At 43.2% G+C, this 12,226-nt stretch overlaps 1 protein-coding gene across 1 annotated transcript in view; it reads left to right on the top strand.

Moving 5' to 3' along the window:
* The window catches only part of CCDC175 (coiled-coil domain containing 175), a 414,158-nt gene that overhangs the window by 325,192 nt on the left and 76,740 nt on the right, over nt 1–12,226 (top strand). The gene's annotated exons all lie outside the window — the stretch shown is intronic.

Here is a 12,226-nt window from a genome sequence, read left to right as displayed (position 1 = left end):
CCTTCTACTGATAAGGTGTTGTCCTTTCTCAATGATAACACTGGGAGTGCTTCAAAATGTTCAGCTCCGTAATATAGTACTCATCATCATTAGTACATTCTGCATTATAGCCTGTGACAAAATGCTCTATTTGCTGTAAACATAGGGCAAAATAATGTTTTTGTGTCCTCACAAAAAATGGCTTCCAGAATCAACTTAGAATAATAAACACACAGCTTACCCCCCAAAGATGGCTGTTCAGAAAAATACGCTATGTTGAAACACACAATATTTATTACTATTATGTGAATGAACACCGATCAGACACCTGTTCACTAAGTTATGACAGTAGCTGACAAATTCAAGAGAAGAGAACGCAGTTGTTATTTAATCAGGCAATTTGATTTTGTTGTTATATTATAACTTTTAGTTGTATCTATTCTTACCCAGGTATTCAGCATGCATGTTCCTCTCAGGAAAAAGTGAACTCTGGTACATCATAGCAAATTTTAGAGCTAAAGAAAATCAGACACAATATCTTTGCTAAATGATGTGTACATTATATTTCACAAAAAAATTCTGGTTATTGTTTTGCTAAAGTCTCTTTTTTTACTATAGGGCAAAGTAATGAGCTTTACATTGGGAATTAACAAAATACTACTTATAACCTGGTTAACGGGTTGAGTCATGAAAGAAAGAGGGATGGACTGTCCTCCATGAGAATAAAGTAATAAATAATTACATATTCATGGGTTTATCCAAATCTGCTAGATAGGTTTATAGAACTACACATTAAAGAAAGCTCACTGTTGTAAATACACTGATTAGGAAACCATATGGATGGTGACCCATTAGTAGCAGTCAAAACATTTACAATTTGTCCACAATCTCCCAGAAGTTAATTATTTTCTCTAGTTACTAATGACAATTTTCCTGAGATATATACTGATAGGTATAAATATATGCTCCTCTTATTTTAAGACTCATGACGTAATTTCTACTAAGCCACATATTTTCTCTTATTTTTCTCTTTTAATATTTGAGCTAATATAAATAGATGTTTCCAACATGTTGAAAGAAGTTAAATATTTTAGCAGCAATGGGTTTGAATGTCCTGTGAAAACAGACTGTAAAGCAGAAGAAAGAAAACTTTCACACATGCTTGAAATTATTGAACTCTGGCACATTGGCCATCACAGCAGTGTTGTATACCACTATTAAGTAGTTTTAGATTAAGGTTTTTAAGAAGTATAATGAACTAATCCAGGAGAAATTGCAAATCAATACTGAATTAATTATGTTGGGATGCACTATGCAGAGCATAGAAAAAGCCTAGGTTTGTTTACTATTATATTATGACCATTGATTGAAAGTTTATCATAAATATTTGGAACAAAGCAACATTTCTAGAAATGGAGGTATGGTGTCTTGCAGTGATGTATTTAACAGATATGACACATGTTGTTTCTGTTTTATTTAAAATAAAGAGATGAATTATTATATGTATGATCAAAATTTACGAAAGGATTTTATTGTAAGAATGATATGTAATTCAGTAAGATGAAGAGATGAGGTAGATGATAGACTGATGTTGATTTCAGAAAATCAGAATATTTGCATCTGAACAAACAAAATATGTGAATGAACATCCCCGCGCCTTTGGGTCAGCGTGGCAGAAGCAGACTGAAACCCAGCAACAATTACCTGATTGGCTGAAAGATGTAAATGTAAATGTAAATGTAAATTGATACTTGTATAGCGCACTACTCACCCGCAAGGGTCTCAAGGCGCTTGTACGAATACCGCTGTGGAACCCATCCTGGCTTTCCCTGTGAGGTGTCCACTCCTGGGCACCCCCAAGGTGGAGGCCAGGCATCCTTAGCGTTGTGGGGGCCGTTGTGGAGATTAAGCAAGCTATTGCTCAGAGTTGCAGAGTGGGACTCCATGATTGGAATAGGCACCGAGGCGAGAATTATCAGGTCCGTGGAATTTGTGAGCCCAAGACCCGCCGAGGCGGGGAATTGAACCCTGGTCCCGGGCTATATCTGCATCAGGGTCTGCCGCTCTAACCATTGAGCCACACTTCTCCACGCTTCACATGTCACATGTCTTAGTTGAACTCCTAAACCATGGTGATAATGTGGAATGTCTGCCACCCCCATGGGACCTGAACAATATGGGATATTCAAAACTGGACTCAACTTTAAGTAAGATGCACTTGAATCTGATGGGATCAACTGCTATATTAATTCTTAGAAGGTGGTTTTCTCCCCATGCTGCCCCTTGATGAGGATTTAAGCAAGCACTCTAATCCAGGAAATCTGATCACCTTGATTTCCAGCAGATGCTATGTACACTGCCAAAGAAGGATTGCACCAGGAAAGGAAGAGTGTCTAACCTCCTGTTGTAAATTTGAACTAAACTGAAAGGACTACTGTGAAGATTGTATTACTAAGTACTGGAGAAAAGAAGGAGGTAGATGGGCATGCATGTTTTGACACCGCCTTTTCAGTCTGAGATCTAGCTGTTTGTGTACCTGAAGTGTGCAGTGCTACTGAGACCACGCTGCTGTTTAGCCTGGCTCGAGAGGAGACATTCCCACATACACTTGCCACCAGGAGTTTTAGGGAACTGTTCAAGACCCTGATGTCACAAATCACTGTCACCATGTGTGGCTTGCTTGAGATGCTCTTCTTTTCCCCCTGCAATCAGTATGCAGCTTGTATGATGACCATGACATGGAACTTTGTCACTGTACCTGTGTCATTTCCTCTAAGCTGCTTGTCAAAGACAAAGATTGTATAGCAATTCTGGTCTGCATTGACAGATAGTATTAAGGCTCCGTGGGCTGCCCTGCTTCATTGAAAAAAGTTATATTGTCCACATGTATAGTATTGAAAGGTCGCTCACTTTACTGCCATACAACGGAACAAGGATACTGACCTTGGACCCTCTTGATTGTTTTCCTGTGTGGGTCTCTGGAGTTGGCGCTACATCTCGCCGCACCCGCTTCGCGGGTGCCGCTTCATTCTCGAGGTCAGAGGGCAGAACTTGGAAGCTGTGACTGCGGACTCTGGGGAGAACGGGGAGCAAGCAGCAGCCTCAGGGGTGGTGCGCAGCACGGACTCCGTTGACCAGGAGTCCCTGCACAGCCAGGAACATCGCGGCCGCGCCCCCTGGTAGCCACGCCCCCTGCCTGACCAGATGCATAAAGAACGGCATTCCCTGTGAGCCTGTGGGACGCTCACTTTACTGCCATACAACGGAACAAGGATACTGACCTTGGACCCTCTTGATTGTTTTCCTGTGTGGGTCTCTGGAGTTGGCGCTACATCTCGCCGCACCCGCTTCGCGGGTGCCGCTTCGTGCTCGAGGTCAGAGGGCAGAACTTGGAAGTTGTGACTGCGGACTCTGGGGAGACGGGGAGCAAGCAGCAGCCTCAGGGGTGGTGCGCAGCACGGACTCCGTTGACCAGGAGTCTCTGCACAGCCAGGAACATCGCGGCCACGCCCCCTGGTAGCCACGCCCCCTGCCTGACCAGGTGCATAAAGAACGGCATTCCCTGTGAGCCTGTGGGACGCTCACTTTACTGCCATACAACGGAACAAGGATACTGACCTTGGACCCTCTTGATTGTTTTCCTGTGTGGGTCTCTAGAGTTGGCGCTACATCTCGCCGCACCCGCTTCGTGCTTGAGGTCAGAGGGCAGAACTTGGAAGCTGTGACTGCGGACTCTGGGGAGATGGGGAGCAAGCAGCAGCCTCAGGGGTGGTGCGCAGCACGGACTCCGTTGACCAGGAGTCCCTGCACAGCCAGGAACATCGCGGCCGCGCCCCCTGGTAGCCATGCCCCCTGCCTGACCAGGTGCATAAAGAACGGCATTCCCTGTGAGCCTGTGGGACGCTCACTTTACTGCCATACAACGGAACAAGGATACTGACCTTGGGCCCTCTTGATTGTTTTCCTGTGTGGGTCTCTGGAGTTGGCGCTACATCTCGCCGCACCCGCTTCGCGGGTGCAGCTTCGTGCTCGAGGTCAGAGGGCAGAACTTGGAAGCTGTGACTGCGGACTCTGGGGAGACCGGGAGCAAGCAGCAGCCTCAGGGGTGGTGCGCAGCACGGACTCCGTTGACCAGGAGTCCCTGCACAGCCAGGAACATCGCGGCCGCGCCCCCTGGTAGCCACGCCCCCTGCCTGCAATGCCCTCTATTTCAACGGCTCGCCTAACGTCTCGCGGGACGCCGGGCGAAGCCCGCGCAAAGGGCGGGCCCTCTTAGGCCCTCAGAGGCCGAGTGAGGCCAGGCAGGGCTCACCCCCTTTCATTGTCAGGTACCTAGCATTTGTATTTATCTGTGAAATGTCTATCATGGTTCCGAGCCCTGAAACAGCCACTGCAGAAAAACCAGGGGAGTCACTTAATGGCACTCTTGATGGATATTTCACAAAAGTTGTCACTGATCTAGATAAGGAAATAACACTTGAAGAGCGAAGGGCAGAGCGCCGTCGTTCGGTTGAAAGCATGAAGAGAAAGACACCGTCAGATCTTATGTTCCATGCCCACTCCCTAAATGAAGGTAGCCTTGGTGGTAATGATGATTTTACATCCCTGGAGAGTGTGCCACTTTTACTCAGAGATTGTACACTTACACCTTGTGTTTCCACCAAACAGTCTTTGAGCCACATTCCCCCCCCCCCAGTCCTACAAGCATAACTAGTATAGCTGAGAATATGACCATTCCAACTCCTATTCATGGTAATTCTGTTCGAAGTAAGACAAAGAAGCTAATGCTGCTCAAGGTCCATGGTCCGTCGTGATTAACAAGGACCCCCTGGGTAATACTCTATAAGACTCCTAGGGCAGGGTAAACAACCTGTGTGCAAAAATTCCTAGGCAGTCAAGGAATTACAATTAAACTAAACAAGTGGGAAACCAAATCAGGGACAATTGAAAAGGTATATGGGTGATAAAAACTCGCTATGTTTTAATAGAAACACAATTACAGTTCATTGAACAACACATACAATGTGCGATAACGATTAAAATTAAACAGCTGAATGCTAAAAAAATATCACAGTAAAAAGTTACATTAAAAACAATGACCATATCAATTTATAAACAAGAACACCAATCAAGGGTGTCCAACACACAGTAATACAGTACTCGACGCGCGTTTCGGCGACTTAACGCCTTCTTCAGGAGCCACAAGGACAATTTAACAGAGACCAGGGATTTGCTCGGTCAATGCTCAAGAGTTTATAAATCTTTAGACCAGTTTATATCTGCAGAGTGATGTCTCTGGACATAGATGCGTCTTATCTGGTTCTGACACAGGTCGATGTTCACAACGTGTGGTAAAAGTGATAAAAATCCGTGTTGATAATATATGTCGAGTTACGGACGTGCGGTTTGGTTAGCACTCATGGAAATAAGTCGTGCTTGACAGGTGAATTTCTTAAGCGTCGCGCCTGGAGGTAGCATGAAAAATTAGCCTAATTACTCGGAGTGCTGTAGGATATTTTCAGCGGCTATATAATTCGCCGTAATGTTGCTGGTGAACCGGATTTCGGCTTCGGATAAAATTTAAGGTGTCCGAGGCGGTCAGATCTTCCGTGTAGTTTGATGTATCCGGTATCTGCGCACTCGAACGCGCGAACGTTGCAGCTGGACTGGATGTGCACTGATGATCCATGGTCCATGGTCCACCACCCTGTAAAAGAAGACGTAAGGGGGTGGAATGGCAAAAATCAAAGATCAGTCACTCTGACTTCGGTAAGTCTTCTAGGCCTACTAACATTACTGACTAGCTTGTAACAGTCGCACCTGATAAATTGCCAAATGTGATAGTTCCCCTAATCTCTTCTCAAATCGAAAAGGACGCCAATACCAGTGTATCACTTGTAGGTCCTGTTGAACTTTTGTTGCAACCAGTACATTCTACTGTTACACTAGATAGTATTGAACAACTAATCAGGTCTTATACCCTACCAATTATTGAGAGGTTAAACAGGGTGGAGGAACGACTCAAAAAAATAGAGCTGGGAATAAGGAGCAAGGATGGCTAAATTAAGGCACCGGTGAATGTGGCTGTGCAACTTCCAACCTTGGCTACATTACCCACAACATCTGCCACTAATGTTTCATTCCAACCGACTATAGCCATACCAAAACCTCCCAAAATAACAAATACCAACCAACATAAGTCGCCTCCCCCAAAGCAGACAAACAGCTTAGCTGCAATCGCTGTTAGTAAACCCACAAGTGGATTGGAGAAGGTGCACATGGGGAAATCACGATAGGAGGGGGGAGGCACTAGGCATGCAGGGGTTCCAATGAATCGGGGTCCACCAGTAGAACTTCCTCCGGAAGCCGTGCCTTTTGTGGTTGTTTTCACAGGGGTCCCTGAACTGGCAGAAAACAAGAGGGAAGGGTTCGCCCAGCTAAAGAATAAAATTATGCATTGGCTCAGTATACACAGACCTATTGCAAACAACATCAATGGCGAAATAGTACATGTTCGCCGACTTCAGTGGCTGGGTGGTAGAGGTAAACACATTGAGGGAGATGTAGTTGTAGTTAATTTTAGAGACCCGCGTGCGGTCAATTTTATATTAAATTGGCCCCCAGGCAATGGCAATAACTGCATCATCCCCCGTGCCTTGACGTACTTTTACCCTAGATCCCCAGTGTACCCTCCAACTTATGCTAGCGGTCAACTATCTTCCAATACTTATTTTCCAACTACATATAACACTAGGCACCAATTATATGCACGATACCCAGTACCCGTTGCTGATCTCTTTGGGTGGAATATTGTACCTCCTAGGTTCAATACAAATGCTAATAGGAGGATGGATCACTTGAGACCCTTTACACCCCTGGAGACAGCAAACAGATTTGATGTATTTTCTGGCATGGATGATTGCGACTGAAGACTACAGTATACATGGGGAATGGGTGGTTGAACACATACTAACAGCCCAGTAGTCAAAGATTATGGGTTTTCCATGACTAATACTTCACACCTTGTGTTACATCAGCCCCTGGGGTGAATTAATGTGGCCAATTATAATCGGGGAAAACACAGTAGTGTATTTTCACCCTACTTTGAGGGTGATACTCACGCGGAATCATCGCTTACTAAAATTTCCAGCACACAAAAGGCCCAAAAACTCCTGGCTATGGAAGAAGCTTCAGTGGGACCACATGCCATGATTAGAACATACCCTCAGACAGATAGCAGGGGGGGAACAGTGAAAGATATAACTAATCATGGTTTAGTGTCTCACAAATTAACTAGGAGGGCTACAGGAACAACAGAAGTAGATGTTATAGGACCCAATGATAGTTTGCAGAGTCATGGGTCCGCTGAGCCCAACGACACCCCCGGACTTACAATCTGTATGAGGGATGTGCAGCTACAGTATGACCAGGCCCCAAGAGAACTAAGTAAAGACCAGGTTGGACAGTTTTTAGTGTCATGGAATGTAGCTGGTCTTAGGAATAAGATGGTTTCCAGGGATTGGTTAAATTTTATTGATAAATATATCGTAATCATCATGCAGGAAACCTGGGCAGTGGAATCCCAGCATAGGCCGGGCTACCTAACTTTTTCGCTACCAGCAACCCATACAAAAAGGGGAAGGCCAATGGGGGGCTTGACCACCTGGGTTAAGCAGGATGACAGGTATACAACTGTGTAATTAGACTCCAACTCCAAGGATATTCTAATTGTAAAACTAAACTCCCCCATGGTTGGAGATCTAATAGTCTTCAATGTGTACGCAAGGGGGAAACCGGGGGGAAAATCGTCCGAGACAGTTGACCAATTTGGTCACCTTGTAAAAACGCTTAGGGGTAATGCAAATGTATTGATATGTGGTGATTTTAATTGCTCCTTTGAGCCCCTGGACCAATTTGATATCGATCTTACAGAGGCAGAAGACGATAGCTGGCAAATTCCCCAACTAAACATACCCCCAATAAAGAGGTGGACCCAAGCAGCTCTCCAACTCAAAACCTTAAATCCTGAGTGTGGACTTAGAGCAGCAAATGGAAGAACAAATGAGGATAAGCACGGAAGTCCTACATTTAACAATGGTAACAGCTCAAGTAGGATAGATTATATTCTAGTTAACTTGGAATTATGGTCAGCTATCCGGGACATGAACGTTATCAAAAGAACTGAGAGTACCCATAATCCCCTTAGTTTAGAGATTCAGCTTCTTAAGGGCAAGGGAGAAGCTGCCAGGGATTCAACAAACGATATCGTTCTTGCTAACGACACAAGGCGACTAAAATGGGCTGAATGTTTAGGTAATCGCCACTGCATCACAGAAATGGATGCATTGGTATCGGGTGCAATCTCTGAGTTACAGGGCTGTTCTACCGTTGATGATTATGTGACCAGGGTGGTACCAATTCACACAACCCTTTTTTTAAATCTCAGTAAATCTTTTATTAAGGCAAGAAATGATCCACTCCGTAAAGGTAGAAGGAAGCCAGACTCCTGGTATGGCAAAAGCTGTAGAACTGCCTACAAATCTCTAGTATTAGCAGTGCGATCAATGGATAGGCTTTTAATACGCGATGCTAGGTGTCATTACAAATTGACCCAGCAGGAAGCAAAAAAATCCTGGGACAACAAATACTGGGAAGAATTATATGAGGCAAGCAAGTCCAGAAATATGATAGGCTTCTGGAATCTAGTGAGATGGGGCAAAGGGAACGGTAGGCCCCAGCCAGAAAATGTTGTCCCTCCTGAACGCTGGGTATCGCACTTTAAATTACAGTTTGCACGCCCCGACGGGGTAAGCGTAGAAAGTCTGGATCCTATTATAAACTATACAGCTACTACTGCGCTGGTGTTTAGCCGGAGAGATATTGAACAAGCTCTGAACACAATACCGAGAGGAAGAGCCCCGGGTCCGGACATGATTCCGGCAGACCTTTTTCTTCATAGTAAAGAGGTCTGGGTACCGTATATAGAGCTGCTGGCGAATGCCATCTCCAGGGGCTCGCCGTTACCAGAAGTTTGGAGAGGAGCCTAAATAATTCCAATTTTTAAAAAAGGGGATCGTGCTGATCCTGCGAATTATAGGCCAATTAGCCTAATTGCATGTATTCAGAAGGTGGTGGCCAGGCTCGTGCTCCTTAGAATTCAGAACTGGATAGACGACTCAGGGGTCATGTCCACGCTTCAGGCAGGCTTTCGCCCATATACGAGTACAGTGGACCAAGTTTTTAGATTTTCTGCTATATATTGGAAATGGGTTATCCTTGGAGGGGGCACTCTCTATGCAGCCTTTGTCGATCTGAAATCGGCTTTTGATCTTGTGCCACGCACTAGGCTGTGGCGTGTGCTTCATGAGCAAGGTATGCCACATGAACTCCTTGCCTTCCTGATCAAATTTCATGAAAACAACTATGCTCAGGTTAGGTGGGGAAACCAGGGCCAGGTTACTGATAAATTTGTAACAGAAAGGGGAGTCAGACAAGGGTGCGTCAGGCACCAACACTGTTTACGCTATACATAAACAGGGTCATTGAATATTATAGGGAAGTACATACAGATGCACCCAAACAAAATGGTATTCCAGTTCCCCTATTAATGTTTGCAGACGACACTCTCATAATCTCTAAAACGCAAGAAGGGCTTCAGAAAGCAATTGGCTGCTTTGAGATGTTCTGTAATGATCATGGCCTAATCATTAATGTGTCGAAAACAAAATTTATGGTAATGCACAGACACAAGAAAGTAAGGGGCACAGTTTATATGAATGGCGAGCTTTTAGAACAAACAGATAGTTTCAGTTATTTGGGTATTACATTGGGGTCTCGGTTAGAGTGGAAGCCACACATGACTTATTTAACCACTAAACATGCACAGTTGGCTGGTGTCCTACTGAGAGAGTTAAAATCCTCTGCCACACAACCAATAGCCCCAGCCCTTAAAATATATGACACCAAAGTTAGGGCCTCAATGTTGTATGGGGCTGAATTGTGGGGGGTTTCCGACGTCACAGCCCTGACTAACGCACAAAACAAATTCTTGCGATGCCTAACAAGGCTCCCGCAATCTACACCACTGGTACCTTTGTACATGGATCTGGGATGTCGGAAAATACAGGACATATCCAGCTTTAGACCTATCGCATATTGGAGGAGGCTATGGGTTACACCCGAACTTTCCCATTATGCTTTAGCGCTTATGGAAACCAGAAATATGGATTTGGGGGGTAAAATACTATGGTTCAGACAGGTCAAGTCACTTCTTAAAACATTAGGAATGATGGAACTATGGGAAAATCCTTTAGAAAATATCTTCCCTTCTCAAAAGACCTTAAAAGAGTTGTACTGGGCGTACATAACCCAGAGGGAGTTTCAGAAATATACTGACCCATCTCTCACTAGGGCCTTTCTGGAACAAAAACACACTCTTGCTTACGAGCGAGACTGGGACCTCATTACCATCCCAAATGATAGGAAACTTTTCCATCAATATAGGGTGGGAACCCTTCCTATCAATACATTTACCAGCAAATGGTCAGGTAATAAAGATCACCAACTGTGTCCATTCTGTATAGCCCAATCTGAAAGTCTAGCTCATGTTTTGTTTATATGTCCAGCATATAAAGCCCCGTGACATAAATGGATTAGACCAATTTGTATACAGAAAGGCATCCAAAGTGGTACTGCGGCACTAAGAATTGTCAAAACAGATTGCACTGATAGCATGGTAATTGCACTTGCAAAATTTCTAAAATGGATGTGGTCAATACGCAGAGATAAATTGAAATTACTGTAGTCTGCGCTATTTTAATCTGGCCCCAAAACCGAAAAAAGCATGGTAAGCAAAAATGATACTAAATTTTAATGGATTTTATATTCACACAGTATTTATTTTCTTAAATGGTTGTGTTGGAACACCTTGTACATAGTATCGATTGGATAGATTAACTAATGAATTTTCCCTGTAAACTGTGAATATTGGATGTAACAAGTATGAAATGTTGACTTTTATTGTTTTTATTGTGTTGTCTTTTATGACTAATTGTCGAAATAAAGACTTATTTGATTTGATTTGAAAGGTCTCGTTGCCCAGATGATACTTGTTCCTCCGCGGTGGGTAAATACTTTACAAAAACATCAGCAACGAATACTGACTTGGATACCATCATGATCGAAGACTCTAGCTTTCAGGACAATTTCTTTTGAATGTTTACTCATCTCTGAGTGGTCCACCAAAGTCATACGGTGTGTGTGAACTAAATACTGTGGATAGACCCGCCTTATTTGGGACAACAAAAATAAAATGTTGTATAAATACTGACAGTGAATGTTCCTCGGGAAGTTTCTAGTTTGTCTGATGTTTTAATTGAAAACCTTTCCAAGTTGGTCATAGCTAAAGATCTGAGGAAGAATGCACAACGTAAAGTTTGTAGAATTAAGTAGAAATTGTGGAGACAAATTAGATTTGCTAAATCACCTGAGCTAGTAAAATCAGAGGAAATTTCTGTTTCCATGGGGGCCTCCGTCTTCCCCACAATTCCAACCCAAAAGGAAATCCAGCTGAAATTAGTAATATTTTTTGAAATAATGTATTGTGTTCTCACCTTGCAAATTTAGAGTGTGACAATAAGAGGAATGTTAGTACTGAGTGTTGCCAAGGAGTGTCTGTTGTTTGTTCAACTAAAAGTTATTTACTCAATCCTAATGCTATTAGGATTTTTTCTCAGATCTAAGTCAGCTTTCAGGTCTGTTAAAAGGTTACCTGTACAACAACACCCAATTCTTGAGAATTCTACCCGTGTTTTAAAGTTTAGTGATTTGTTTTGTTCTCCTGATACTAACTCCCCTTTGAATCGGCCAGCAATGTTAAGTATTATTTTCTAACATTTATGATCTTAGGCTCATTTCTTAATAGGTGATTACGCTGGTGGAATTGAAGACTTATGCTTTTTTTTTTCTTATTGAGATATTTGATGTCATACATAAGAGAAGTAAATACAAATTCATTACATCCTTATTCCAATTAAACATTAAGAAGAAATTCATAGTACAGATTAATAACAATTCAGTAATAAATAAATATATGTTATCTAAAACTGTGCTATTAAATATTCCGACCGTAGTTCAATAAACAGTGCAAATCAAGATACATATTAAAAAAGCCGTGCTCAGCCATTCAGACTTCTCCACCTAGCAAGTGGTGCCCAGATATTTCGACCTAATTCCCTATATTTTTTGC

Source organism: Lissotriton helveticus, chromosome 9 (assembly GCF_964261635.1).
Source record: "Lissotriton helveticus chromosome 9, aLisHel1.1, whole genome shotgun sequence".
NCBI classification, from domain to species: domain Eukaryota; kingdom Metazoa; phylum Chordata; class Amphibia; order Caudata; family Salamandridae; genus Lissotriton; species Lissotriton helveticus.
This window is presented reverse-complemented; position numbering and strand designations above follow the sequence as displayed.